The following is a 12,207-nucleotide window of genomic DNA, read 5'->3' on the forward strand; positions in this document are numbered from 1 at the left end:
CAACGTCCACAGCATACGAAAAACAACAAAATTCCATTTCTATCTCTTATTTTCTGTAAATAATGTTTCCACAAAGGGAAAGTAATACCATGTCGTCATCTAAAGTCGTCAAATTGAATCTTGGAACTGAGGTTGAATTAATTAAGACGACATAAGGTTTACAAGACACCTCGGTCGGGAAAAATGCCATATGATATAAGTGCCTCGGAGTAATATTTTGCTCCCATGTACACCAAATGAACCCAAATGTAGACACATTCGTGGTTTTGAACAAGGGATTAGTGTGGTAGCACACTTCCTTCACTATTTCAAAGAATATTGTTTAATTTTGAAAATCGAAAACCCCTCAGTTGGTTTTTATGGCAATTGTCTCCCCTTTTCAAAGGTCGAAAGCTCAACGTCCACAGCATACAAAAAATAACATAAGTCCATTTCTATCTCTTATTTTCTGTAAATAATGTTTCCACAAAGGGAAAGTAATTCCATGTCGTCATCTAAAGTCGTCAAATTGAATCTTGAAACTGAGGTTGAATTAATTAAGACGACATAAGGTTTACAAGACACCTCGGTCGGGAAAAATGCCATATGATATAAGTGCCTCGGAGTAATATTTTGCTCCCATGTACACCAAATGAACCCAAATGTAGACACATTCGCGGTTTTGAACAAGGGATTAGTGTGGTAGCACACTTCCTTCACTATTTCAAAGAATATTGTTTAATTTTGTAAGCCGAAAACCCTCAGTTGGTTTTTATGGCAATTGTCTCCCCTTTTCAAAGGTCGAAAGCTCAACGTCCACAGCATACAAAAATAACATAAGTCCATTTCTATCTCTTATTTTCTGTAAATAATGTTTCCACAAAGGGAAGGTAATACCATGTCGTCATCTAAAGTCGTCAAATTGAATCTTGGAACTGAGGTTGAATTAATTAAGACGACATAAGGTTTACAAGACACCTCGGTCGGGAAAAATGCCATATGATATAAGTGCCTCGGAGTAATATTTTGCTCCCATGTACACCAAATGAACCCAAATGTAGACACATTCGCGGTTTTGAACAAGGGATTAGTGTGGTAAGCACACTTCCTTCACTATTTCAAAGAATATTGTTTAATTTGACTCTCGAAAACCCTCAGTTGGTTTTCATGGCAATTGTCTCCCCTTTTCAAAGGTCGAAAGCTCAACGTCCACAGCATACAAAAAATAACATAAGTCCATTTCTATCTCTAATTTTCTGTAAATAATGTTTCCACAAAGGGAAGGTAATACCATGTCGTCATCTAAAGTCGTCAAATTGAATCTTGGAACTGTGGTTGAATTAATTAAGACGACATAAGGTTTACAAGACACCTCGGTCGGGAAAATGCCATATGATATAAGTGCCTCGAGTAATATTTTGCTCCCATGTACACCAAATGAACCCAAATGTAGACACATTCGCGGTTTTGAACAAGGGATTAGTGTGGTAGCACACTTCCTTCAATATTTCAAAGAATATTGTTTAATTTTGAACTCGAAAACCCTCAGTTGGTTTTCATGGCAATTGTCTCCCCTTTTCAAAGGTCGAAAGCTCAACGTCCACAGCATACGGAAAACAACAAAATTCCATTTCTATCTCCTATTTTTTTGTAAATAATGTTTCCACAAAGGGAAAGTAATACCATGTCGTCATCTAAAGTCGTCAAATTGAATCTTGTAACTGTGGTTGAATTAATTAAGACGACATAAGGTTTACAAGACACCTCGGTCGGGAGAAATGCCATATGATATAAGTGCCTCGGAGTAATATTTTGCTCCCATGTACACCAAATGAACCCAAATGTAGACACGTTTGCGGTTTTGAACAAGGGATTAGTGTGGTAGCACACTTCCTTCAATATTTCAAAGAATATTGTTTAATTTTGACTCTCGAAAACTCTCAGTTGGTTTTCATGGCAATTGTCTCCCCTTTTCAAAGGTCGAAAGCTCAACGTCCACAGCATAAAAAATAACATAAGTCCATTTCTATCTCTTATTTTCTGTAAATATTGTTTCCACAAAGGGAAGGTAATACCATGTCGTCATCTAAAGTCGTCAAATTGAATCTTGTAACTGTGGTTGAATTAATTAAGACGACATAAGGTTTACAAGACACCTCGGTCGGGGAGAAATGCCATATGATATAAGTGCCTCGGAGTAATATTTTGCTCCCATGTACACCAAATGAACCCAAATGTAGACACGTTTGCGGTTTTGAACAAGGGCATTAGTGTGGTAGCACACTTCCTTCAATATTTCAAAGAATATTGTTTAATCTTGACTCTCGAAAACTCTCAGTTGGTTTTCATGGCAATTGTCTCCCCTTTTCAAAGGTCGAAAGCTCAACGTCCACAGCATACAAAAATAACATAAGTCCATTTCTATCTCTTATTTTCTGTAAATATTCTTTCCACAAAGGGAAGGTAATACCATGTCGTCATCTAAAGTCGTCAAATTGAATCTTGTAACTGTGGTTGAATTAATTAAGACGACATAAGGTTTACAAGACACCTCGGTCGGGAGAAATGCCATATGATATAAGTGCCTCGGAGTAATATTTTGCTCCCATGTACACCAAATGAACCCAAATGTAGACACGTTTGCGGTTTTGAACAAAGGGATTAGTGTGGTAGCACACTTCCTTCAATATTTCAAAGAATATTGTTTAATCTTGACTCTCGAAAACTCTCAGTTGGTTTTCATGGCAATTGTCTCCCCTTTTCAAAGGTCGAAAGCTCAACGTCCACAGCATACAAAAAATAACATAAGTCCATTTCTATCTCTAATTTTCTGTAAATATTGTTTCCACAAAGGGAAAGGTAATACCATGTCGTCATCTAAAGTCGTCAAATTGAATCTTGTAACTGTGGTTGAATTAATTAAGACGACATAAGGTTTACAAGACACCTCGGTCGGGAGAAATGCCATATGATATAAGTGCCTCGGAGTAATATTTTGCTCCCATGTACACCAAATGAACCCAAATGTAGACACATTTGCGGTTTTGAACAAGGGATTAGTGTGGTAGCACACTTCCTTCAATATTTCAAAGAATATTGTTTAATCTTGACTCTCGAAAACCCCTCAGTTGGTTTTCATGGCAATTGTCTCCCCTTTTCAAAGGTCGAAAGCTCAACGTCCACAGCATACAAAAAATAACATAAGTCCATTTCTATCTCTAATTTTCTGTAAATATTCTTTCCACAAAGGGAAGGTAATACCATGTCGTCATCTAAAGTCGTCAAATTGAATCTTGTAACTGTGGTTGAATTAATTAAGACGACATAAAGGTTTACAAGACACCTCGGTCGGGAGAAATGCCATATGATATAAGTGCCTCGGAGTAATATTTTGCTCCCATGTACACCAAATGAACCCAAATGTAGACACATTTGCGGTTTAGAAGAAGGGGTTAGTGTGGTAGTCCACTTCCTTCAATATTTCAAAGAATATTGTTTAATCTTGACTCTCGAAAACTCTCAGTTGGTTTTCATGGCAATTGTCTCCCCTTTTCAAAGGTCGAAAGCTCAACGTCCACAGCATACAAAAATAACATAAGTCCATTTCTATCTCTTATTTTCTGTAAATATTCTTTCCACAAAGGGAAAGTAATACCATGTCGTCATCTAAAGTCGTCAAATTGAATCTTGTAACTGTGGTTGAATTAATTAAGACGACATAAGGTTTACAAGACACCTCGGTCGGGAGAAATGCCATATGATATAAGTGCCTCGGAGTAATATTTTGCTCCCATGTACACCAAATGAACCCAAATGTAGACACATTTGCGGTTTTGAACAAAGGGATTAGTGTGGTAGCACACTTCCTTCAATATTTCAAAGAATATTGTTTAATTTTGACTCTCGAAAACCCCTCAGTTGGTTTTCATGGCAATTGTCTCCCCTTTCAAAGGTCGAAAGCTCAACGTCCACAGCATACAAAAAATAACATAAGTCCATTTCTATCTCTTATTTTCTGTAAATAATGTTTCCACAAAGGGAAGGTAATACCATGTCGTCATCTAAAGTCGTCAAATTGAATCTTGTAACTGAGGTTGAATTAATTAAGACGACATAAGGTTTACAAGACACCTCGGTCGGGAGAAATGCCATATGATATAAGTGCCTCGGAGTAATATTTTGCTCCCATGTACACCAAATGAACCCAAATGTAGACACGTTTGCGGTTTAGAAGAAGGGGTTAGTGTGGTAGCACACTTCCTTCAATATTTCAAAGAATATTGTTTAATCTTGACTCTCGAAAACTCTCAGTTGGTTTTCATGGCAATTGTCTCCCCTTTTCAAAGGTCGAAAGCTCAACGTCCACAGCATACAAAAAATAACATAAGTCCATTTCTATCTCTAATTTTCTGTAAATATTGTTTCCACAAAGGGAAGGTAATACCATGTCGTCATCTAAAGTCGTCAAATTGAATCTTGTAACTGAGGTTGAATTAATTAAGACGACATAAGGTTTACAAGACACCTCGGTCGGGAGAAATGCCATATGATATAAGTGCCTCGGAGTAATATTTTGCTCCCATGTACACCAAATGAACCCAAATGTAGACACATTCGCGGTTTTGAACAAGGGATTAGTGTGGTAGCACACTTCCTTCAATATTTCAAAGAATATTGTTTAATCTTGACTCTCGAAAACTCTCAGTTGGTTTTCATGGCAATTGTCCCCTTTTCAAAGGTCGAAAGCTCAAAAGCTCAACGTCCACAGCATAAAAAAAATAACAAAAGTCCATTTCTATCTCTAATTTTCTGTAAATATTGTTTCCACAAAGGGAAGGTAATACCATGTCGTCATCTAAAGTCGTCAAATTGAATCTTGTAACTGTGGTTGAATTAATTAAGACGACATAAGGTTTACAAGACACCTCGGTCGGGGAGAAATGCCATATGATATAAGTGCCTCGGAGTAATATTTTGCTCCCATGTACACCAAATGAACCCAAATGTAGACACATTTTGTGGTTTTGAACAAGGGATTAGTGTGGTAGCACACTTCCTTCAATATTTCAAAGAATATTGTTTAATCTTGACTCTCGAAAACTCTCAGTTGGTTTTCATGGCAATTGTCTCCCCTTTTCAAAGGTCGAAAGCTCAACGTCCACAGCATACAAAAAATAACAAAAGTCCATTTCTATCTCTAATTTTCTGTAAATATTCTTTCCACAAAGGAAGGTAATACCATGTCGTCATCTAAAGTCGTCAAATTGAATCTTGTAACTGTGGTTGAATTAATTAAGACGACATAAGGTTTACAAGACACCTCGGTCGGGAGAAATGCCATATGATATAAGTGCCTCGGAGTAATATTTTGCTCCCATGTACACCAAATGAACCCAAATGTAGACACATTTGCGGTTTTGAACAAGGGATTAGTGTGGTAGCACACTTCCTTCAATATTTCAAAGAATATAGTTTAATTTGACTCTCGAAAACTCTCAGTTGGTTTTCATGGCAATTGTCTCCCCTTTTCAAAGGTCGAAAGCTCAACGTCCACAGCATACAAAAAAAAATAACAAAAGTCCATTTCTATCTCTTATTTTCTGTAAATATTCTTTCCACAAAGGGAAGGTAATACCATGTCGTCATCTAAAGTCGTCAAATTGAATCTTGTAACTGTGGTTGAATTAATTAAGACGACATAAGGTTTACAAGACACCTCGGTCGGGAGAAATGCCATATGATATAAGTGCCTCGGAGTAATATTTTGCTCCCATGTACACCAAATGAACCCAAATGTAGACACATTTGTGGTTTTTGAACAAGGGATTAGTGTGGTAGCACACTTCCTTCAATATTTCAAAGAATATTGTTTAATCTTGACTCTCGAAAACCTCTCAGTTGGTTTTCATGGCAATTGTCTCCCCTTTTCAAAGGTCGAAAGCTCAACGTCCACAGCATACAAAAAAAATAACATAAGTCCATTTCTATCTCTAATTTTCTGTAAATAATGTTTCCACAAAGGGAAGGTAATACCATGTCGTCATCTAAAGTCGTCAAATTGAATCTTGTAACTGAGGTTGAATTAATTAAGACGACATAAGGTTTACAAGACACCTCGGTCGGGAGAAATGCCATATGATATAAGTGCCTCGGAGTAATATTTTGCTCCCATGTACACCAAATGAACCCAAATGTAGACACATTTGCGGTTTTGAACAAGGGATTAGTGTGGTAGCACACTTCCTTCAATATTTCAAAGAATATTGTTTAATTTTGACTCTCGAAAACCTCTCAGTTGGTTTTCATGGCAATTGTCTCCCCTTTCAAAGGTCGAAAGCTCAACGTCCACAGCATACAAAAAATAACATAAGTCCATTTCTATCTCTAATTTTCTGTAAATAATGTTTCCACAAAGGGAAGGTAATACCATGTCGTCATCTAAAGTCGTCAAATTGAATCTTGGAACTGTGGTTGAATTAATTAAGACGACATAAGGTTTACAAGACACCTCGGTCGGGAGAAATGCCATATGATATAAGTGCCTCGGAGTAATATTTTGCTCCCATGTACACCAAATGAACCCAAATGTAGACACATTCGCGGTTTTGAACAAGGGATTAGTGTGGTAGCACACTTCCTTCAATATTTCAAAGAATATTGTTTAATTTTGACTCTCGAAAACTCTCAGTTGGTTTTCATGGCAATTGTCTCCCCTTTTCAAAGGTCGAAAGCTCAACGTCCACAGCATACAAAAAACATAAGTCCATTTCTATCTCTAATTTTCTGTAAATAATGTTTCCACAAAGGGAAGGTAATACCATGTCGTCATCTAAAGTCGTCAAATTGAATCTTGTAACTGTGGTTGAATTAATTAAGACGACATAAGGTTTACAAGACACCTCGGTCGGGAGAAATGCCATATGATATAAGTGCCTCGGAGTAATATTTTGCTCCCATGTACTTCCTTCCATTCCTTCCTTCCTTCCTTGTTTCCTTCATTCCATTCCGTTTCCGGCTCCCCTTCCATTCCTTCCTTCATTCCATCCTTCCATTCCATTCTTCCATTTCCTTCCTTCCTTCCTTTCATTCCTTCCTTCCACTCCTCCATTCCTTCCTTCCTTTCCATTTCCTGTCCTTCCTTCCTTCCATTCCATTCCTTTCCTTCCTTCCACTCTTTTCCAGTTTTGCTTCCTTCCAGATCGGATCCCGTGGATCGATCCGGATCGTCGGCCGCGCACACAAAGTCAGACGCCGAACCGCTCAGCCTCCGCAGCTTCCACAAAATGAAGTCGGACAACTGTGGTCAGGCAGGATTCTTTAAAAAAGTATAATCCCAAATATAGCATATGTTACATTAGTGTTCTCTCTCTCGCTCTCTCTCTCTCTCTCTCTGTCGCTGTCTCTCTCACTGTGTCTCTCTCTCTGATTCTTGTGTCTTTGTCTCTCTGTCCCTCTCTCTCTCTGAGTCTGTCTCTCTTTCTCTCCAACTCTCTCTGTCCCACTCTCTCTCTTTGTCGGTCTTTTTTCTCTCTGTCTCTGTCTCTCTGTCTCTCAATCTGTCTCTCTGTCTTGTCTCTCACACTCGCTCTGTGTCTCTCTCTGTGTCTATCTCTCTCTCCACACTCTCCCTCTGTCTCTCTCGCTCTCTTTCACTCTCTAACAGTCTCCCTCGCTCTATCTCTCTTTCTGTCTCTGTCTCTCCCTCTTTCTCTCAGTCTCTTTGTGAATCTCTGTCTCTCTCACTCTCTTTCACTCTCTCTCTCGCTGTCTCTGTTTCTCTTTCTCTATTTGTCTCTCTCTCTCTCTCCCTGTCTGTCTCTCTCCCTGTCTCTTTGTCTCTTTCACTCTCACACACTCTCTCTGTCCCGTTCACACTCTCTCTCTCTGTCTCCCTTAGTCTCCCAGTCTCTTTGTCTATCTCTGTCTCTCTCACTCTCTTTCACTCTCTGCTTCTCTCTTTGCCTCTCTCACACTATCTCTGTGTGTGTTCCTCTCTCTCTCTGTCTCTGTCTCTCCCTGTCTGTCTCTCTCCCCGTCTCTTTGTCTCTCTCTGTCTCTCTCTCTCTCTTTCACTCTCTCAGTCTCTCTCTGTCTCTCTCTCTCTCTCTGTCGCTGTCTCTCTCTCACACTCACACTCTCTCTGTGTCTCGCTCATACTCTCTCAGAGTTGCACTGTGACTGTGTCTCTGTCTCTCTTTCTTTCTCTCTCTCTCTGTGTCTCCCTCTCCGTTCTTCTGTCTCTGTCATTCTCTGTCTCCCAGTCTCTCCCTGTCTCTCTCTCTCCCTGTCTCTTTGTCTCTCTCTGTCTCTCTCTCTGTCTCTTTGTCTCTCTCTGTCTCTCTCTCTCTCTCCCTCTTCTCTCTCTCAGTTCTTCTGTCTCTGTCATTCTCTGTCTCCCAGTCTCTCTCTCTGTCTCTCATTCTCTCTAACAGTCTCCCTCGCTCTATCTCTTATTCTGTCTCTGTCTCTCCCTCTGTCTCTCAGTCTCTTTGTCCATCTCTGTCTCTCTCACTCTCTTTCTCTCTCTCGCTGTCTCTGTCTCTCTCTCTTCTGTCTCTCTCTCTCTCTCCTCTCTCCTCTCTCTGTGTCCTGTCTCTTGTAAACCTTATGTCGTCTTAATTGATTCAACCTCAGTTCCAAGATTCAACTTGACGACTTAAGATGACGACATGGTATTACCTTCCCTTTGTGGAAACATTATTTACAGGAAATAAGAGATAGAAATGGACTTATGTTATTTTTTGTATGCTGTGGACGTTGAGCTTTCAACCTTTGAAAAGGGGAGACAATTGCCATAAAACCAAGAGAACTTTTCGACTTTCAAAATTAAACAATATTCTTTGAAATATTGAAGGAAGTGTGCTACCACACTAATCCCTTGTTCAAAACCGCGAATGTGTCTACATTTGGGTTCATTTGGTGTATTACTCCGAGGCACTTATTCCATATGGCATTTTTCCCGACCGAGGTGTCTTGTAAACCTAATTTCGTCTTAATTGATTCAACCTCAGTTCTAAGATTGAATTTGACGACTTTAGATGACAACATGGTATTACCTTCCCTTTGTGGAAACATTATTTACAGGAAATAAGAGATAGAAATGGAATTTTGTTGTTTTCCGTATGCTGTGGACGTTGAGCTTTCGACCTTTGAAAAGGGGAGACAATTGCCATAAAAACCAACAGGGTTTTTCGACTTTCAAACTAAACAATATTCTTTGAAATAGTGAAGGAAGTATGCTACCTGTTCAAAACCGAAACCGAGTCCACATTTCAGTTCACTTGGTGTATTACTCAGAGGCATTTCAGCCGGCCGAGTTCATTCAACGTCAGTTCCGAGATTCAATTAGGGGACTTTAGATGACGATATTGTATTACTTTCACTTTATGGAAAGGGAGAAGGGGAGACAATTTTGTTCTCCCAAATACATCTTTCGTCACAGATCTTCTTGAGTTGATTGTTTACATGCTGTATTCATTGAAAGTCAGCAGGTTCGTAAGGGCACTATGTCATCATTTAAAGGGAACACAACTTTTAATCATCCTGTTTGTGTGTGTGTGTGTGTGCGTGGTTTACTTCTGTTCCAAAGCTTGGTCTGCTGCCACAATTGAGAAATTACTGATTTCTGTAACTGCTTTAAAGATATCTATTATTGCATTGAAGACATTTTGATTTGAATTGGAGGTATTCTGAAATGAATTAAATATACTAGCCGAATAAACAAACAGGTATGTCCACCATCGGCATTGAGAACAGCAGTGCATTGACGACGCATAGAGCCTATCAAACGTGCAAGGAAGGCTTGTGGGATGTCACGTTGTGGTGTTGCAAGAAATCCATAGCAACCGTTGCTGTATGTTGGAATGTTAACCCAGGGCCATGACGTTGCAGAAAAGGAATTGCCACAGGTCGAAGAATCTGATCCCTGTAGCCCACACCAGTTAAGTTGCCCTGAACAATCCCCAACGGAGTTCTTTTGCGCGCTGTTATTCCACCCCAAATCGTCACGGGACCACCACCAAAGCGATTCCTCTCCAAGACACAGGCCTGTGCATAACGTTTTCCCATGCGTCTATAGGCACGTTGACGTCCATCACTATGGGAAATGTTAAACCTGGACTCATCTGTAAAAACAACATTTCTGCACCAAAACATGGGTCTGCGGACATGATTTCGGCACCACATTTGGCGAGCTTGTCGATGACGTTGTGTCAGGATAGGCCGTATGGCGGGACATCGTGGTCTGATCCCGTGATGACGTAAACGGTGTCGAACTGTGTTGGGGTGGATACGGCAAAGTCCTGGAATGGTTCGGGCAGTCATCACTGCAGTCTGAAACCTGTGGCCAAGATGGGTCACCCTTATCCATATGTCCTGTCTTGGCGTTGTTACATGTGGACGTCCAGAACGAGGCCGATCGATGACGTCATTTGTTCTGGTAGCGTCTCACCAGTGCAGAAATGGTGTTCCGGTGGCAGTGGAAATGTGCAGCCACTTGTCGTTGAGACATTCCCCCCACGGACCATCCCAATGGCCTCATGACGTTGTGCAGACGTGAGCCTTGGCATGCCATGCGTTTCAAATGGCCGTATAATTTTTTGAACGATCCCAAGGGCAGGGGTTGAGCTTTCCAAAGTGACAGTATTGTGTGGCATTCATTTGCTGTGTTTCTCTTTCCCAGGAAGCACGTGCAACAACGTATTGCACGTCTCAAGGACGAACCCACCGACGTCACGGGACGTGGCACGTGCATGGATGTTGGATACATGTCACTAATCTCTGAGTTTCAATCCTTATGTCTCTACACAGGTTTGATAAATTTAGATTTTAAATTTTTGTACAGTTTCTTTGTGTGCCTAGTATATTTCAAAAAGAGATATTCTTTCCATTCTTAACTGGTATCTGTATCAATAATTATTTTAGAGATTTTAGACATTTTAGAGATTTTAGATGTCAGTAACGACCAGAATTTAAGATATCTACAATCTGCGTATAAGATATCTCTAATTGATGTAATGTGTTTATGAAAATGTATAATTGTTTTCATGATATCTTGACTTGAATTGCAGATATCTTGAATTCATTTCTAAATCAATTATGTACACAATGATTCTAATTGTTTTATTGATATCGTAACCACATTTAGAGACATTATGAAATGTCTTAAAACATTATTGATTTCTTTAAATAGAATACAGATATATTTTAAACAATTAAAGATATCTTTAATTTCTTAATAAATGTGAAAACAGCTTGCCACATGGACAAAAGCTATGAATACACAATACCATTCAGAAAGTGGTCAAATGTAACATATGTTATACTTGGTATTACACTTTCTCAGTAAAGTACAGATTCTAGTACTATTTTTTTGGTTGAGTCCCATCTGGGATTTGAACCCACATTCTCATAGTCAGGTATCTAATCACCAGCACACAATGTCAGTTATCCCCACCCACTGTGGCTTACATAAACAAGAGTCATCAGAAGATGACATATCCCCCCGGCCCCCACATCTTTGAAAGAACAAATCATCTGACAGTTACTTCAAGTCCAGCTTGATTTTAGACTAAGTGCAAATCGTTTCCATGGAAATCATGAAAAACATAAATGACAAAAATCTGCAAATAGCAAAAGGCCCCACTTTGGGATCTGCCTAACATATCTGCCAAGTTTTGTTGAAAAATATTAAGAAGTTTTTGCGTTGTGCTCCAGAAACGAAACCTACCCCTGCCTTTTGAAACTAAGTCTGAATCGTTTCCATGGAAACCGAGAAAAATAAATATGACAAAAATCTGCAAATAGCAAAAGGCACCACTTCAAGATCTGTCTCATATATCTGCCAGGTTCTGTAGAAAGATATGGAACGGTTTTCAAGTTGTGCTCCGGAAACGAAACCCACCCCTCCTTTTTCAGAGACTAAGTCCAAAACGTTTCCATGGAAACCGAGAAAAATAAAAATGACAAAAATCTGTAAATAGTAAAAGGCACCACCTTAGGTTCTGTTTGCTATATACTGACACACATTGAAAACGCAAAACCCATTTTGGCAATTTCTAACAAAGTTTTGTGAAGCAATTTCATTTACCTTACGAAAATATCGTGATGTGAGGTTGCCGAATAAAACCATATGCACATCTGGGTTCGAACCCTTTACCTGTTTCTGGCATGGGTACAGTTCATGAAAACACAACTCTGGCATATTCCTTGGACCTGTTGGGGTGCATG

The sequence above is a fragment of the Haliotis rubra genome, unplaced genomic scaffold, assembly GCF_003918875.1.
Source record: "Haliotis rubra isolate DU_JTF1 unplaced genomic scaffold, ASM391887v1 Scf251, whole genome shotgun sequence".
In the NCBI taxonomy this organism is placed as follows: Eukaryota; Metazoa; Mollusca; class Gastropoda; order Lepetellida; family Haliotidae; genus Haliotis; species Haliotis rubra.